Below are 19549 nucleotides of genomic sequence, written 5' to 3' on the forward strand. Positions count from 1 at the left end.
TTGTAAGCAGCAGTTGTCGACAGAAATGTCACGCTTTTCAATTGGTCGAAACGGTCGTGACGTCGCAGTGCGTGAATTTCAAACGGGGCCAATTGTACTTTGGCTACTAACCATGCAACCAATTAAAGGGATCGTATAGTGATGCTCCAAGTAAGTGGGACTAAGTTTAGTTAATTGCTTAGTTAACCAATTAGCCTAATTAACCTTTCTAGTCACACTAGACAAATAAATAAAATCGAGTAGGAAATTGGCCGAGCTTGGAATTCGAACCCCGCTCTCCGGAGTGCGAGACGGGCACGCTACCACTCCGCCATGCCAGCTCGATGGTTTGGAATGAACAAAGGCACGTCTAGTGAATACGGTGTCTTCGTTCACTCCCATCTTCTTCCCTTCCCGTTACGGCGAGGTGTAGGTGTCCACCGAGATATGAGAGAGAAATACATTTCCTTTCCTCAAAAACCAAGTTACCGACGAGCAAGGCGTAGAACCGAACGGGCGATGGCGTTCTATGGACCCTCTCGCAGCGTTGCAAGACGCTGTCGCGTTCCGCTCTTAGAGGCGAGGCTTAACATCTTAACAACACATCGGTGACACAAGCAGCAACACTGCGCTTAAGGCTTTCGCCTCACCGCACTTTAGGTCAACAAAGTGCCCCCCCTGAATTTTTAAGTTCAAGTTCATCTGTTGAAGCAAATCTTTTCGACACATTTCATGTTCGCAATTTCTTTCATTCATACAATTTTAGTCTGGCTCTTCACATTTTTTATAAAGTCAAGCATAAACTTTAGCTTTTTTTCTAATACATATAATTCAAAAAACGTTGCGTATGGTCTACGTTCCGTTGAGCTATCTACTGCAAGACCCAGAACAAATTATGGCAAACAATCAACCGATTATCAAATTATAACATTGTGTAATGCCTACCAGTCTCTTATTCAGATTGCTTTAGAAAGTTATAGTGTGTCTATCTTTAAGAAAAAAACTGACGATGCTCCCCCCCGCCTCCCCCCCCGGTTATATTTCAGCTAATTCTGTATACTTAGTTTTTTGAGTGTGTGTTTGTCTTCTGCTTTTTTTTAATGTGCATATTATGAAATGTTTTGTTTATTGTTAATTGATATTTATTATTGTATATCATTAACTATTTTCTATTCTTGATGATGTTTGCTCATTGTTTTTTTTCTTTTGTCCATTCGGCCCCCGTCTCCATGATGTATTGTTCTGGGTGTAGGCCTTGTCAGGAGCCATGCTTGGTCTACCTCCTTTAGCCTCACCTCGAGGGCATATTGTATATAATATAGCCATATAAACAAACATACTACTACTACACATTTGCTTCGTGTCTATTTTGCGTAACAAATAAAAAGTGTCGTGCTACGAAAAAGAATGTGGTTATGAAGAATGCTATGCCGATGCCCAGTAAAAGTGCTACGCGCTAAGGGCAAAAGGCAGTTTTTCGTCAGTAAACTAGACCTAAAAAGATGCAATGGCCTTAACAAATAGAAGCAGCATGTATGAATGTTATGTACCAAACCTACGACTGCTCCACAGGACACTACTGGACGCTTGGCGTTAACTAATGTCCGAGGTTGTGCTGTAAAGCCATTTGGAGATGCACAAACACAACGCTGCTCAATCTATATTTCACCTCCTACAGCAAAAACGTTTTTTTTAGCGCCCCGTGGACAGCATTTTATCCAGTCACGGTTACTCATAGAGTCAGAACTGCATATTTGGGGAATTGTTGGGGCGTTTTTTACCTTGTAATGCCTGCATTATGCACATAATACCAAGAAATAGGTCCATGCTCTCTGGGGTGATAAGCAAGTGTGTGATTTCATCAGCGACAGTAGAACTGATGCACGCAGTGGCTTTTCCCCGTCAAAGGGCTCCCATTCAGAAAATAGCGTCACCTGATTCTCTAGAACTTGCAGCTTGAGATTGCAGGGAGTGGCACCACAACAAAGAAAATGGTGTAGCCCTGGAATACAGGGAAGGGGTAACCCTCCTTCATCAACCTCTCCCTGTTTTGTCACACTGCTAGGGTCAAGAGAATCGGGCGACGCTGTTCGGCTGGAAGGGGTCCTTTGATGTAAAAAGCGCCAGGTTCTTGAGTGGTATCCGAATATATTCTTGTCGGGGCTTCCGTGTTTAAGGTAAAAGAGATTTTAACATAGAAAACGATGAGATGTACACGACATCTCTTTTAGCCTTTTGCGTTATTCGAGCATAGGGACATAAGTAGAAAACTGTCACGTGACCCTGCTCACTACATAACAGAAATAAAATTTTCGTTCTGTGGAGTTCACTGGTTTAACGCCATTGAAAAGAGCCGCTACTATATCCATGCTTAGAAAATTCAGGTAATCTTTCTAGCCTATGCTTGTTCTCTGATATCTGCGTCCATAATTTCACATCAATCCGCAAAATGCTCACATCAGCCCATCAGTCCTCGGTTCTGCGGATGAATCCTATGTTCCCAAAGTTTGAACATGCCGGCACTTCAGCGCCAGTCATCAGAGCCCCGCATGAGTACCTACAAGAAATCGATTTCGGAAGCGGATTGAGTTTTGATCTTCATGGCGTCGGAGATTTTCTTTCTAATATATCAGAAAATTGCGCGGGGCGCACGAAAGAGCAATATACGGCAAAACAGCTTACGTCAAAAGAGCGCAAAAAAATAGCCCGCCCCCCCGCCCCCAAAAAGAATTGTACATGTAAAAAGTGAAAACGTGGGACATTGAAACTCTCGTGAATCTGCCTTTTGGGCATGTCGCTGAGTCGAAGTATTCGCGGGTGGCTTTATGAGAAGGAGCGCTCTCGTCCCGCGCAGCTCTCTTCGCTATTGGTCATACCGCACTGCCGTTATCAGAAACAGCCCTAGCATCGGAGCGGGCCTTCTACCCACAAAATACACTGGAAAGGAAAGGCAAGCTGTAAAAGCACCGCATAGTGCCCCAGGGAGGTGCTCTATACGGCGCATACAGCTGCGCTAGCAAAGCGGGTAAACTACGTTTTATATGGTAACAAGACGAGCAGAACAATGTAAAATAAAATGAATAACAATAACTGAACCCGCAAACACGTACAAATGGTTGAGGTCTACAAACTTAGGCCGGAAAGTTCGCTAAACTTTTCAATCCGATAAAATATTCAGCTAACCATGAACAAAAAGCTGTCATTGAAGCACTGCTACTTCATGCAGTCTCTCACGCTTTCTGATTCTGTGTGCATGTGATATATACCACAAATTTTTACGTATATGCGCACTGAGCTGTCTGGCGTGGTCAGTCTGGTACGGAAAACTTCATGACTTGGTGTCCGACAGGACGCGCAGAGTAGGCGTGAAAATGTTAGGTACACTGTTTTTTATTTATGTATGAAAAAGATCCCTGAACTGAGCGTTCTAATTCAATGTACATCTTCGAAGCAAGAGTGACCATCAAGTGTATCTAACGCCATTGCGTGTGGGTGCGATGCCATATAGGCCGCTCCTATTGTGAGAATGTCACCTGAGCCCGAATCTACGGAGAACGAGGCGCTGTTTTTTTTATGTATAGGCCCTCAATTAGCTACATCTCCACTGCGATGGCGTCCATCACATGCCTTTGCAGGCTCAGGGCTGCCACACCCAGTGAAAGGAAGAATAAAAGTGGGAGAGGTGACTGCGGGGCAGCATTCTTCAAAGGTTACCAGTAATGTACGAAGCCTCATGGACTTGTTTCTAGTGGCGAAGCACTGCTAATCCATTTTTCGATTTCCAGCGCACGTACACCCCTGACGCCTTCTTTCTGTGCAGGTTTCCCACCTGCCCACCGTGTTGTGGGTGACCTTCCAGGTGTGTGCACTGGGCAGGCCTTCACTTGGGGGAGGAGTGAGGGAAGGTACACCAAGGTGAAGGCCATAAGGAAAAACGCCTTCAGGTTAAAGGCCTTTAGAGCAAGTGCTTGCGTAGAAAATGCCTTTAGATCTAAGGCCTTAAGGTAAAGTGCTTATGGTGAAAGCCTGCATGGCAAATTAATTCCGGGTAAAGGTCTTTAGCCCAAATACCATTATGTTAAAGGCCTGAAGGTGAAGTATCTCTGGCACTTAAGGAGCCTAAATGCCCCTCGTAACTAGGGCTCCTGTATAATATTGCAAGGGATATTGTGAATGAAGACGAGGTGAAGCATCTCGGTGGTGCGCATGTTCTGGGCTTTGGTGCCCTGTGCTCTGTGCCCGGGACGTTCTAGCGTCGGTCTGGCCTTGGGCCACCTAACAATATACCACGCTTCGACGTTTTAAACCATCTCCTTTCATGTATCCCTTACAAAAATGGATATCAACTTTCTTTAGAATTTGTATTAACATTCTATTGACTCTAGTAACCTTGTAGTAACTTTTACATTCTATCAACAATTGTTCATACAACGTTGATAGAAGTTACTTCTTTGTATGTACTCCTGTCAATAGGAAGTTACTAGAAAATAATTTTTACATTCTATGTACCTTTGTCAATACAAAGTTGGTAGACTGTTACTTCTTTGTATTTACTCCTGTCAATAGAAAGTTACTAGAAAAGCTTGGTGCAGTTTGACACGTTGAGAGAAGTAAATGAACAAACTGCATGGTGTTCGAGGTGATTAACACTATCTTGTTCGCATAATCGTGCCGACATCTTACCTGATTGCATGGTGGAATCTGTTGCAGCTAGTCAACAATTTCACTATGTCGAAAAGCGACCAACATTATTCGCAGCAAATGCGTTTGGAATGTAATCAGGATATGGGAAAACGTTTTAAAACAGAAGATATATTCCATTTTATTACTTTATGTTCTTTACGGACTGCTGTGAGCAGAAATACTCTAGAAAGTGACAAAACATTTTTGGTCATGCGAATAGATGCCTCAAATCATGTACTGTAGGCGAACACTTCAAAGCTATGAAAACAACCTTGAACACGAAACAAACATTACACTCACATTCCCTTAGCCAAGCATATTCTATTAACATTCGTTGATAGGAAGTTCATACAATTTCCTTACTGCTTTCTATGTACTGCTGTCAGTAGAAACATACTATAGACACCGACAGAACGTTTTATAATGAGAATAAATGCCTAAATTAATGCCTAAAGTACTCTAGCCTAACATGTCAATGCAACTAAAGCAACCTTGAACACGAAACAAACATTTGCAGTCACATTTTCTTAGGGCATATTTTATCAACATTTGTTGATAGAAAGTTCATACAATTTCCTTACTGCTTATATACTGCTGTCAATAGAAATATACAACGAACAGAGAAAGCATTTTGGTGATGCGAATAAACAAATAAAAGCCAAAAATAATCAAGTACTGTAGCCGACAACTTCAAACCGGCAACTTAACTAACCTTGAAGACGAAACAAAAATTTGCAATCACATTCCCATAGCCGAGCACGCTGTGGATTTATAAAAATTTCAGTTCAATTTTCTCAATACTAGATTTACTGCTTTCGCATTTTCGAGTGCAGGGAAAAGGGCAAAGTTCATAACAGAACATTTATCCCGAAATTCAGAAACGTGCCTTGAATTGAAGACATTTAGTGAGAATTTTTGATTGTATAAAGTCTACGAAAAAAGTTACCAGCAAACGAAATAATTTTGGTACAAAGTGAATGAATTCATAGAATACTCAAGTATTATTGCCTTGCACTTCAAGGAAATTAAAAGAACTTTAAGAAAAAATAGGAGCTAGTGACATATTGTGTTACATAAGCGCAATGATGACTTCGTTACAGCGAATCAGTTTCGCTGATGGCTCATTCTACACGAAAACAATGCTTTCTGCTGAGTATTCGTCCTTAAATTCTGTACTCAGGCCGTCATTAAACAGATTTAACATTTCAGAACTAGCAAAGAATTTCAGCAGAGCTGTAAAACAACTATGCCAATTCGAAACACGTTGGTGTTGATATTGTTGTAATTCTTGATAGGTCATATTTTAACGTGCAGTTGAACAGTGATGTACCGTACGACGGTGCTAAAACACACTAGCATTAAGAGCGTTTCGCTCTGAGGTTTCAGAGGGATTATTGTTGCGAGCTACAAAAAAATTCAAGTTTAGCATTGCACCGATGTGTTTCCACACTCATTGAATGACACGTTCTCGCTAGCCCAAATGGCGCCCAAATTATATCACCAGCTTCCTGAACCTGCACCGCAAGCACACTTTCCCTGCACACTGCCCGCCATGCAAAAGTGCCCGGTACACTATGCCACTCCACGTGGGAGCGCCCAATTTAAACCCTCGCACTACCCTCCTCCTCGAGCGACCAGCAATGGCTGATCGCACGGGACTGAAAAACCCCGCGCGAGAAGGGCCGCACCGCTTCGCGCTCTGAGTAAATTCTGTGTAACGTGTGCAGGCTTACAGGTTCGAGAACTCAAGTTGCTTCGTTCCTCAGCGACTGTACATGCGAAATTTCAGGCAAGGCAATATTAATTTTTATTCATGTTCGGCGGCCGATACTATAAAGAGAAGTATAGAGAAACAAAACAGGTAACAGCGGCCCGCTGTACTCAACTGCGGTAACAAGGGCTTTGCATGAGGAAGGTGCACGGCAATTAGAGCACTATAAGCCCTCATTCTTGACTTGTTACATTTTTCGGTAGTACTGAGCCACAGAGGAGCTTCCAGTATGGAAAAAGCTAGGGTGAGAGCAGCCGCCACTTTGAGCACCGCTAAAACACAGGCGCAGTGCCTCTTCCGCATCTTCACTTGCATCTCCTTCAACGCAAACACGGTACGAAGCTGTGGCGAGGGAAAACGTGGTGAGAGCTGTATTTTCTATCTTCCCGTAATGCAATGACTAAGGAATCCTGGAATAAAGTGTTGGGTTTTAACGTAGTCATACGGAGTAGACGCGCGAAAGCATGTGTTCAGTCTTCGCCTTTTCTTACTGCCATCAGCGGACGTGAGGCCGAGCCGAAGACCGCATAAGGCAGAGGCAAAAAGCAATCAAGGAAGCACACAAAAAGACTACGGTAGCGCGACTGTCGGCGGGGCTCGCTCGTGCAAAGAGCGTGCAAGGTGTCCAACGACGTGATATAAACACACACAAAACAGAGGCGATGCTGCAGCGCAGCCTTGAAAGTTTCGCGCGTCACGCTAGAGCGGCGTGCGAACGCTCGTGTTCCCTAGGTACACACACGTACACTAAATCGCATGAGCCAAGCTGTGTAGAGTACGCTAAGCCACACAATATGCGAAAATAAGAACCGAAACCAGTAGCGTTTGGCAACATCATCATCATTCCTTATTCTGCGACGCAGTTACGGGGAGCTGAGTTATAGCCGAACAGATACGCGAAAGAGTGCGTGTGGTGTGGGGGCTACGCCACAACGTACCACGCCACCTGGGGCTGCGAAAAAAGCCCTTTACTACCAAAGGTAAATAGCCCTAGTCTAGAGCAGTGGGAGGCCCTCCTGGCTGACTCCGACCCGAGCACACAGCTTATGCTGGTGACGAGGGCCAAGGCAGCGGCGGAGGCCAACGGGATCCTGGACTAGGGAATACCGACCACTGAAGCTCCACATCTATCTATCCCCATCCCCCTACTCCCTAACTCTTCCTTTTGAAAAAAATAAAAGTTTTCACTACTACTACTGAGTTATAGCCTTAGAACTAGGCAGACAGTGCAGCCGTGCAGCGGCTGCGGCTTTCCTGGCCCCAGATGCGTCGCCTGTAGCTGCCCGGCATGCTGCCCGGTTTTCCAAGCTTTCGTTCGCAGCGCCGCCAGAAACAGATGGTTGTCAGTAGTCGCATTTTTTCACCGCAATCATTCCAATTTGCTGACTTTGTAATTGAAACAAAATATTTTGTCGTTTAATGCAACAAGTTTGTGGCAAAATGGGCTTTATCAATTCTTTTTTAACGCGTGTAAAGTTAGGCGACGTTAGCGCCACCTTTCCGTTCGCTGGCGGCGGATTGCGAGTCTCATGTTGGCCGCGTGCTACACTATCTTTTTTAGGACGCTGAAACGACTCTTTGTTGGTGGGGTGCGACGGTTGTGATGTGGGTGCGTTTCTTCAGTTTGTTTGTGTTAAATGTGCGGCCTCGTTAGTGTTGTGGTAGTGTGACTGAACTCGGAAGGTGACAGATGGCTCCAGTGCTGCGGAAGACGTTCTTACGCGCACGCAGTGCTCAAAAACTGCTCTGACGTACTGCACGCAACCACGCCGAGAGCGGCCGGCGCTCGATGTCCGATAGAAGAAACGGCTTGCCGTGAACGTTGACAAATGTAAGTACAGAACTTGAAAATGACTTCTGCGATGTGTCGGGGGTATGATTGAGGGCTGCGAATGCATTTGGGTTGGTCTTCACGTCTTGTTCGCAGTGAGGTGCAAAATGCGGGCACCACGCGATCGTTTGCAGAGAGAAGGTGTTCTGACACGCTCGCTTGCCAACTATGCAACTTTTAACCCGCCGCCTCACGCTGTTTGCGTCAGCTGCTCGGCGCAGGAGTTATGTGATAGAATTTGGTTGCACGCCGAGAACTATGGGGTGCTGCTTGATTTGTTATTCCGACTGAACAGGAGCAGCGCGTGAAAAGACCATAAGAACGAAAAGTGCTTGTAGCGGCGTGCGTCTTTTGATTCTGCTGCCTGAGTGTTTACTGGATAAGGAGCATTGCCCATTCTACGTCGCAGTCACATCAAGTGCTGTGTTTCTTGATAGTTCTGGTCAACGAAACGACGATTAAAAATAGCAGAACCATTCCATTGCAGTGCAGCTGAGGTAATCGCACAATGGAAGGTTTGTTGTCATTTTATTTTTTTACGTTCACTACATTTATGTCATTCCCCCATTTTCAGTCTGAAGCGATAAAAGTATAACGTGATTCGCGAATAATAGCTTTAAGAAAAGTATGACAAGCTTTGTAAACCATTCTTTTGCTAACTATTGGAGGCATAGGTAATTAATAATTAGCCTCCACTCATGAACACATTGGACTGAACAGCTAGAGGTTTTAATGGGATGTGGCTTCTGTGATGTTTATGAAAGCATGGCTCTAATGCAGCCTTTCTTCAAATGCACCCGCAGTCAAGCCCTGTACAGCTGCTCCACCGGTATCATCACGCTACTTTTGCACCAGCTTTCATCTGTCATCGAGCCAATGCTACCTCAACCAGAGGCAAATGACATCAAGACCTGCTGGTTCAGCCTATCAGCCATTGACACTGGATATCAAGCATGTGCCACTTGTAAAAGGATAGGTAGACAAGTGGGTATATTTTCCTTGTCGTTTTTAGCCTGCCAAAAATCTTCTGGTCCAGGCTCCCTCTCTCTTTCGTTTTTTTTTCTTTTAAAAGAGGACCAAGAGAAAGGGAAAAGATATTGCGGGCATTATGAAAGCACTCCCCTAGTCAAGTACATTGTGTTATAGTGTGAAATGCTTTTTATAGTTTTTTCCCTCATGCCTCTCGTGCTTGGAAATCTTGACCACTGTATAGACCAAATTAAAACAATTATCTGCTTCATGACCTTTATACAGCAGTCTAAAATCAGCAAATAAATTTTATAGGTTTACTTCAGCAGTACCTACCTCTTACAAGGTATGGCATGTTTGAAGTGAACCAGTGATGTGATAGGCATGGCCTAACGGGCAATGCATAATTGAATATTGGCGTTCAAGTGGAGCACTCTGCTTTAGAAGCATATTTGTTGCTAGCATCAATAATTGATACCTTACCAGGTTATCCTTGCATTACATGAAACCCTGCAAAGCTTATATTTTAGCTGTACAGAAGAAAGGTGCTTATTCGATGTCATGAGCATTGCTGAGGTTTTCTTTCACACTTCCTTTGTCACAACTGACTGCACTGTACAGTTGAAATGCATTTGGAATTGAGTATTGGTGCATTGTTTTTTTTATTCATGCCGACGTTCAGTTACTGATTGCATTACACTAGCTGAGCCTAAGTCAACAAATATTGCTGTGACCTTAACCTGCAACAGTGACGGGATTTGAAGGCGCAGGCTCCTTTCCCAAGCAATGTAGCCCTAGTAAGCCGAGCACCAGGCCGGGCCATAGCTTGTACCCATTTTGAGAAAGCCGGTGGGTACCCGGCCGGTGGCGGGAGTCGAACCCATCACCTCCCGAAGCCGAGGCGGGAGGTGAAGACCCCTGGCTTTACTTGAACCGATGCATTTGATGTTGCCTTTCTCCCGTGCCATCAAGGTTTGTAATAAGGTGTGTAAATAACTTATTTTCTTTCTCGAGGTATTTATTGCTGCAATTAGTGACAGGTAATTTCCTAAAGAACAACCTAAGTGCACATTTTTATCTTCTTTGGAACACTTGTTTGCTTGTTTCCCTTGTATTCTTAACTTAAACAGATATGAGCAGGCCTCAGCACTAGAGGGATGTGCTGCGGGACAAATAAAAAACTACCAGTCCAGCTGCTCCCTTAGGGGCACGTTTCTGAGGCTTTTATCGCTTGTAGTTCTATGCAGCTTTACTTACAAGTATTGTATCTGACGCAGTGTGTGCCTTAATATTTTGATTCATTTGCTTTAGAGTGCGCCACTCTTGCCCTGACGAACTTGCTCACCTTTGTACTCTTTGTTCATACATTTTCCCCTAACACCTGGTATAGCTCCAAATGATACATTATCTACAGCAACATGTGCATTATATTGCAATGTCTTTGTGCCATCACTTTTGAAAACAAAAGCTACCTGAATTTTTGTGCAGACAAATCAGAAACACAAAATAATTTTTATATTTTATGGCCTGCATGTTATCTTCATATGACTGGAATGGCTAAATATCTCTTCGTGGTAGCCTAATTTGGTCATCATCATCATCAGCCTGACTACACCCACTGCAGGGCAAAGGCCTCTCCCATGTCTCTCCAATTAACCCTGTCCTTTGTCACTTGCCGCCACTGTATCCCCGCAAACTTCTTAATCTCATCCGACCACCTAACTTTCTGCCGTCCCCTGCTGCGTTTGCTTTCTCTTGGAATCCACTCCGTTACCCTTAAGGACCAGCGGTTATCTTGCCTTCGCATTACATGCCCTGCCCAAGCCCATTTCTTCTTCTTGATTTCAACTAAGATGTCATTAACCCGCGTTTGTTCCCTCACCCACTCCGCCCTCTTCCTATCTCTTAACGTTACACCTATCATTTTCCTTTCCATAGCTCGCTGTGTTGTTCTTAACTTAAGCTGAACCCTCTTTGTTAGCCTTCACGTTTCTGCCCCATAGGTGAGTACCGGTAGGATACAGCTGTTGTATACTTTTCTCTTCAGGGATATTGGTAAGCTACCAATCATGATCTGAGAGAATCTGCTATATGCGCTACACCCCATTCTTATTCTTCTAGTTATTTCCCTCTCATGATCCGGATCTGCGGTCACTACCTGCCCTAAGTAGACATATTCTCTTACTACTTCCAGCACCTCGCTACCAATTGCGAACTGCTGTTCCCTTGCTAGGCTGTTGAACATTACTTTGGTTTTCTGCATGTTAATTCTTAGCCCCACCGTTCTGCTCTGCCTGTCTAACTGGTTGATCATGCTTTGCAGTTCTTGTCCTGAGTGGCTTAGCAAGGCAATGTCATCAGCGAATCGCAAATTACTCAGGTATTCTCCATTAACTGTTATCCCTAACTGTTCCCATTCCAGTCCCCGGAATACCTCCTGTAAGCAGGCATTGAAGAGCATTGGCGAGATCATGTCTCCCTGCCTGACACCTTTCCGTATTGGAATTTTATTGCTGTCTTGATGGAGAACTATAATAGCTGTGCAATCGTTATAAATATCTTCCAATATTTTCACATAACACTCTTCCACACCCTGATTCCGCAATGCCTGCATGACAGCTGAGGTTTCCACCGAGTCAAATGCTTTCTCGTAATCAATGAAGGCTATATATAGGGGTTGGTAATATTCCGCGCATTTTTCTATCACCTGACTGGTAGTGTGAATATGGTCTATTGTCGAGTATCCTTTACGAAAGCCTGCCTGATCATTTGGTTGACTAAAGTCCAAGGTTGTCCTGACTCTATTAGCGATTACCTTAGTAAATACCTTGTAGGCAACGGACAATAAGCTGATTGGTCTGTAATTCTTCAAGTCCTTGACGTCTCCTTTCTTATGAATTAAGATAATGTTAGCGTTCTTCCAAGCTTCTGGTACTCTCGAGGTCACAAGGCACTGCGTATACAGGGTGGCTAGTTTTTGTAGCACAATCTCTCCTCCGTACTTCAACAAATCTGCTGTTACCTGATCCTCACCAGCTGCTTTCCCTCTTTGCATTGCTCCTAAGGCTTTCTTTACTTCCTCCTTCGTTACTGGCAGGATGTCCCATTGCTGTGCTCGACTGCCTCCCTCAGTAACTTGATGATTACATTCGCTACTGTATAGATTTGTGTAGAATTCTTCGGCTAATTCAACTATCTTATCCATATTGCTGATGACATTGCCCTGTTTGTCTTTTAGCGCATACATCTGGTTTTTACCTATGCCCAGTTTTCTCCTCACTGATTTTAGGCTACCTCCGTTCCTTAGAGCATGCTCGATTTTCTCCACGTTAAACTTTCTTATGTCGGCTACCTTGCGCTTATTTATTAACTTCGATAGATCTGCTAGTTCTATCCTGTCTGTGGAGTTAGAAGTCCTCATGCTTTGGCGTTTCTTAATCAGATCTTTAGTCTCCTGAGATAGCTTGCTGGTATCCTGTCGAACCATCCTACCACCTACTTCTGCGGCGCACTCTGTAACGATAGCTGTAAGATTATCATTCATTGTTTCAACACTGCGGTCGTCTTCTTCAGTTAAAGCGGAAAATCTGTTTTGCAGCGACAGTCTGAATTCCTCTACCTTCCCTCTTAATGCTAACTCGTTAATAGCCTTTCGCTTCACCAGTTTCCTCCGTTCCCTCTTCAAATCTAAGCTAACACGAGACCTTACCATTCTGTGGTCGCTACAACGGACCTTACCGAGGACCTCCACATCCTCTACGATGCCAGGGTGTGCACACAGTATGAAGTCTATTTCATGTTTAGTCTCACCATTGGGGCTCTTCCACGTCCACTTCCTGTTTGCTCGTTTGCGGAAGAAGGTATTCATAATCCGTAAACTATTTCTATCTGCGAACTCTACTAATAACTCTCCCCTACTGTTCCTAGAACCTATGCCATAGTCACCTACCGCCTTGTCTCGAGCCTGCCTAATTAGGTGTAACACGTTAATGTCAGTTCCTGTGAATATCATTCAGTCTTCGAATGTGGGGGCAGAATTGAACACAACAGCATGTTATAGCTTTTTCTTGTTCAAGGACGCATTACATTTAGTTCTAGTCTTGTGACTGCTGCTTATGCTATTACTCAGCAGCCTTATCAAACTCACTCGGAGTGCTGCATTTTAGTGCACATTTAACTGATTGTTGCTGCTCCGTGTTTGATTCTATTAGAAGTTACTATAACTGTATGCTTTGAATGTTTTCTTGTGCAGTTCTCTTGCTGCTGCATTCTGCCATGGAGAAGGCTACCTGTTCGTGCACACGTCTCATCACTAGGACGCTACCTCTTCCACTGGTGATGCAGACAAGTAACGACAGGGTTAATTGGAGAGGCATGGGAGAGGCCTTTGCCCTGCAGTGGGCATAGTCAGGCTGATGATGATGATGAACAACAAGCAGGCTGCCTGATATTGAGGACAAGTGTCAGGATAGTGCACCAACAAAGTCGCTTAAGCATTTCTGTGCTGATGCATTTTTATTAAAATTAGCTCATAGCTTAATATCTACATCCATGGGGACATTTAGCATATGTTTGGCATTTGTTTGACTTTTAATTCGCTAGTGTTTGCAGCCTTTAATGTTGGTCTTAAGATAGTGTAAGCATTGTTTCACTGTGTGGGATTTTTTAGCTGTTTTGGAGAGATGTGTGTGTATGCATGCAGTTTTTTTCCACGGGTTTGTTATGTGGCTCATGGAACTTTCATGTTACAGAAGAAATTATTTCGTTTCTGTGTTGTACAGGAAAGTGAGCAGTATTTATATGCACCAGGTGTTTCAGGGAAGAATAAGTAGTTTTCAAAAATATGGCTTTTGCTGCATAATATTACCAGTGTTAGCAGACACCAGAAAGCCAGTGAGGTGTATTTAGTAAGCTGGTTAACTAATTTCTGATAATTAACTTTTTAACTAACACAGGTTTGCAACTGGTTGCAGTTAGAGACTTTTAGCCAGTTGTTCGTAGTAGCCATATCAGTTTCTGGAATGTACAAAACATGATTACTTTCGCCGCTGTGGCTCGACAAAATTTGGCTGCATCGTGCGAAAATACATGCGCTTTTGAAAGCACACAGGGAAAGAAACCCCTCCAGTGCATGTAACTGCTACAAATCTCTAATGGCAACTAGACGCCTAACTCTGATAGTGAAGGAATCATATTCTTAGCAGTAAGAAACACACACAACACCAAGACACACACACACACAGGACACCCGCTAGACTTCAGCTATCTTTACTGGACACTTGTACAACATAAATATGTATCACTGAGCACACGCAGGTGCCTCGTCATCCGCAACAGGTCTAACTACGCCCTGCCCTCTCCTGCAAGGCATACGGTTGCGCCGATAAACAATCTCTTTTTCTGCCAACACCAGGGAGGGAGTGCTTACACATGTCACCCGCCTCTTGAATACGAAAGACTTCGATAATTTTTCTTTCTTTTTTCTCGGCTCCCAGGCCTTTCGTATTCAAGAGGCGGGTGACATGTGTGTAAGCACTCCCTCCCTGGCATTGGCAGAAAAAGGGATTGTTTATCGGCGCAACCGTATGCCTTGGAGGAGAGGGGAGGGCGTAGTTAGACCTGATGCCGATGACGAGGCACCTGCGTGTGCTCAGTGATACATATTTATGTCGTACAAGTGTCTAGTAAAGATAGTTGAAGTCTAGCGGGTGTCCTGTGTGTGTGTGTCTTGGTGTTGTGTGTGTTCTTACCGCTAAGAGTATGATTCCTTCAAGCCGTTACCAACTAGCCCAACTTAATGTTTTAACAAAGTTTCTGATAGTGAAAAGGTTCATTAATAAAAATTAGCTAACCAGCTTATTACGTAAGACTCTTCACAAGTTTTCTGGTGCCTGCCAACACTGGTAATACTATGCTGAAAAAGCCATACATTCATCTCAAAATGCCTGTTTTTTGAAAATTACTTAGTCTTCCCTGAAACACCTCGTATATATGTAAGAAAAACCTGACGGGATTTAATTGACGATGTTTTGGTTGGAGGGCCAGTCGTTTTCAAGTGTACTACAGCATTTGAAGCGCACAGCTTTTGTTTCGAATGCTATACTATACTCGAAAAAGGCTGGTCCTCCAGCCGAAACATCGTGAATTAAAACCTGTTATGTTTTTCAATTGCTGTGTGTCAGTCATTGTTACTCAGAGGGAACTGAGGGGAAGCGTGCCGAAGGCAATATTCTGTGCCTCTATTGTTCTCCATAAAATATTTTGATGCATCATGCATGTGTTGTAGCGCGTATGTACACTTGTGCACAATAAATGTAATAATTTGCATTTTGCTTCTATTATTCTTTAAGCACTCCAGGATAGTGTTCACAAAATGATTTTGAAGTGATAAAATTATGTTGGTAAAAGTGTTGTACTGTGTAGTTAACATACACTTTTCCAAAAGTTGATGTAGGAATTATACTTTCTTCGTACTTGAGTCTTTTGAATAACGGTGGCCAATTGTCGGAAGACCGTTAATAAGGTGTTGGTAGACATTGTCGGTATGTGGTTGATAAGAAGTGTAAAGACTTTCTATGTACTTGAGTCTTTTGGATAACGGTGGCCAATTGTCGGAAGACCGTCAATAGGGTGTTGGTAGACATTGTCGGTAAGGGGTCAGTAGGAAGTGTATACAAACTCGATAAGGGGATGATAGGAAGTATAAAGACTTTCTATGTACTTGAGTCTTTTGGATAACGGTGGCCAATTGTCGGAAGACCGTTAATAGGGTGTTGGTAGACATTGTCGGTAAGGGGTCAGTAGGAAGTGTATACAAACTCGATAAGGGGATGATAGGAAGTATAAAGACTTTCTATGTAATTGAGTCTTTTGGATATCGGTGGCCAATTGTCGGAAGACGGTTGATAGGTTGTTACTACAATGTACAAAGGCGTTTAAAAGACTTTCTATTCAATGTTGATAGGTTCTATTAACAATTGTCGAAAGACTTTCTAAAGAATGTTACTAAAAATTTTTGTAAGGGATAGGCCTGCTAAAGAGCACACAGGCTTCCACGCTGCTGTCGAAGGAAGTTTAGAGCATGGGCAACTAGGCAGGAAAGCTCACAATATTTTAGGGTATTACGCCGGCCAAATTGAAGTGTCGGGCTGATTATTTAGTACTAAAGAAAAGGTAGGCAAAATCAAACAGTAACATCTTTCGTTGACTGTCAACGCCTACTCGTAATCTATTTCTATATTTGCATGAAAAGTGGCCTCCATGTTTACCCTGAACTCATTCTAGCTCTTATTTTGTTTCAACATTCTGTGATCTATACGAATCTGCACGAGTAAAAAAAACACATAATATAAACACAAAGGGCGAGGAGATAAATTCCACTCTGCGGGAAAGGCTTTGTCGGGGGCGGTTCGCGGTTCAGTACACTCTTCCGCCTGCTCGAAGGCGTTCTTCACTGGACAACACGGTAAATTCCCATATAGCGCATAACGGTGGCTGATGACCTTCGCCACTAATACTGTCTCCATTGTATGAGTCTAGTTTTCCGGGAAAAAATTATACCAGTAAAGACGAGAAATGAGGCGTCTGTCTTGTGATGGGATGTTTACGAAGCCGCTACATGAAACCGTCTAGGTTCATGTAGCGGCTTCCTAAAAAGCACGCAGGCCCCCACGCAGCTGGCGGAGGGAGTTCAGAGCATCGACAAGGAATTTTAGCAAAGGTTGATGGCGTTCCGCCCCTCGAATATTAGAGCGATCATTTATAACTAAAGAGAAGGCCGGCAAAATCAAACACTACCACCCGTGGCTGACGTACTTTCCATGCTCTCTGGGAAACACGAATTAAAAAAAAACGAATCCAAAATATAAACAGAAAGGGCCGAGGAGATACATGCCACTCTGTGGGTATGAGCTAGAAAACAAACAAACAAATATCTGGACAGTAGATGGGGGACAAATCGAAAGTTGTCGGTTAAGAAAAGAGTAAAAAAAAACACAGACGGGTCTGGTAGATTGGTAGATTGGGGTTTAACGTCCCAAAGCAACTGAGGCTATGAGGGACGCCGTAGTAAAGGGCTCCGGAAATTTCGACCACCTAGGGTTCTTTAACGTGCACTGACATCGCACAGCACACGGGCCTCTAGAATTTCGCCTTCATCGAAATTCAGCCACCGCGGCCGGGATCGAACCCGCGTCTTTCGGGTTAGCAGCCGAGCGCCATAACCACTGAGCCAATGCAGCGGCCACAGATGGGTCTGTGGAAAACAGGGATGCCGACGAAGTCGGTACTGAGAACATACAGAGTGTGTAAGGAGGAAATACCCCAAAAAAATATCTACGATAGTTGCAGGGGAAACTCTTTGTTGTTCGAGGCCAGGGCAGGAATTTTGCGGACTAACACACACCGCGTCAAGTATAACGAGATGGGCACATTATGCGCTGCTTGTGGAGAGCAGAAAACGGCTGACCACTGTTTACTTTCCTATAAAGTGCTTCACCCTACAATTGAAAACATGCGGGCTGATTTATTCAGAGCATTGGGGCTTAAGGAGATTGAAGGAAAAATATATTTTAAGCGGGTGGCGAAAATCAAGGCACTGTAAAATTTCACCACCCACGCCTAGGTGGCTTCAGCCGCCGCCCGATTGAAAAGGTAGAGCCTTATTCTATCAAACAGGGTGCGCCTAGGGGATCAGACATGTTCAGACGAGGGTGCGAAATATTGCACGCGCTTGCAGCTGTCTTAACTACGGTACATTTATGTGAGGGATATTAGGACATTGTCGACTGTGATGATACAGCAACTACTTAATTTCGAATCTTTTGCAAATATTTCAGTAGAAAGTGTCATAAATTGTTTTCAAAGCATTTATTTCACACTGCGAACAATGTATAGGAGAAACACATTGTAAGGGGTGGCCTTCAGCTCTACTCTAAAGGTTTAATTTGAAAAATGTAGCCAGAAAGTAAAAAGAATTGGCTGAATACGAGTAAAATGATAGCGGTATTTGCGATTGGACGTTTCGCAGCAGACACCAAAGCCTGCTATGATGTGTGTACTAGAATTGAGATACAAGTACGGATTTTTCAGCTGTCTTGATGCGCCTTTAGTTCTCCAGAAAGACGAGGTCCGAGTCGGGAATTGGAGTGAGCAGCAGAGCAACGCAGTGTTGGTCGACGATCCAGGCCAGGTTTTTGGGCTCGCCAGTTTCGTCCGGATGAAGCCACTCCTCCTGCCTTGGATTCTTCGTGCCAGCTTCCTTCACCGTCGGATGGTGATCGGTAACACTATTGTAACAGAATGTGTGTGTCTGTGTGTTGGATAAGGAAGCTGCTGGTGTTTGACATTCCACTTCCGGCCGCCTAGTTCTAAATCACCTTGGTTGATATGTCCCATTTTCTTAACGAATTTTACTCATCCACAGCGCAGCTTTAAATCTGATTCTAATTGAATTTTTTTGACAGGTCTTATTCGTCGTAATACATTTGTCTCAACCCTAGTGCGTCCTTAAGCATCTACCCAAGCAGAACAGGCAATCACCCGGATATTGGAAACGTATGGCAAAGGCCTGTCCTGCATAGGACCAGGGTGACATTATCCGTTTATAACATTTGGCTGATTATACTTGCAGCTTGGTTATCGCCTTTGACAGGGAAAATGTATAGTTTAATGCCAGAAATGGGTATACTTCACGCTACCATGAGGTCTCATAGCGCCGCATGCGGTATTTTGTTGGAGCGTCTTTGTCCCGTACGTGTGAGGATAAGAGTATGCACAATTGTGTCAAGGTGCCCTTGTTTGCTGCCGTGCGCGGTGACCAAGTGCGTACTCTGTCACAGAAATTGCAACTGCGACTATTCTGAGAATGGCTCTTTGAAAGTGTGGACCAAGTTTTTTCCGATTCGGAACAACGACCTGTGCACGAGAGATGTTGGAATATGCGGGTTATGAAAGGAAAAAGCTTCCACAGAAAACATGTTTCTGGAAGACATTTCCCCGAAGAAAGGTCACGGAAAAGAGTTATTCTGAGGAATTGCCTTATCTTGGCTTACAACTCAAGAACGCTGCTGCTTTTCCCTTTCAAAACAATTGCATTCGTTGACGTCGGCCGATTATCATGAACCTGCTAGGGTGAAAACGCAGGGAGTGGCGCCACAGCGGAAACATGAGTATGTCCAGGTCCCTGGAGCGAAAGGATTATCACCCTTCTCAACTACTCCCCGCTTTGTCCTCTTTTTTATTATGTTGCGCTGGAACTTTCTGACATCAATGACTAACTATTTGGCTGCAGTGTAGCGTAATTTCAGATATACATT

General features: G+C 43.9%; 1 long non-coding RNA gene across 2 annotated transcripts; it reads left to right on the top strand.

The window, feature by feature from the left end:
• Positions 1-7760: 7760 nt before the first annotated feature.
• On the top strand, positions 7761-13842 carry LOC149362996 (uncharacterized). Of its 2 annotated transcripts, none has more exons than XR_016289066.1 (3): positions 7761-7775; positions 9068-9248; positions 13486-13842. It is a non-coding gene; the product is annotated as an uncharacterized LOC149362996 (long non-coding RNA). The 2 variants fall into 2 exon arrangements; XR_016289065.1 differs by lacking the exon at positions 7761-7775 and adding an exon at positions 8006-8264 and having other exon boundaries at positions 13486-13839.
• The last annotated feature ends 5707 nt before the right edge of the window (positions 13843-19549 follow it).

This window comes from Amblyomma mixtum, chromosome 2 (assembly GCF_055824585.1).
Source record: "Amblyomma mixtum isolate Tamu chromosome 2, ASM5582458v1, whole genome shotgun sequence".
Classification (NCBI taxonomy): Eukaryota; Metazoa; Arthropoda; class Arachnida; order Ixodida; family Ixodidae; genus Amblyomma; species Amblyomma mixtum.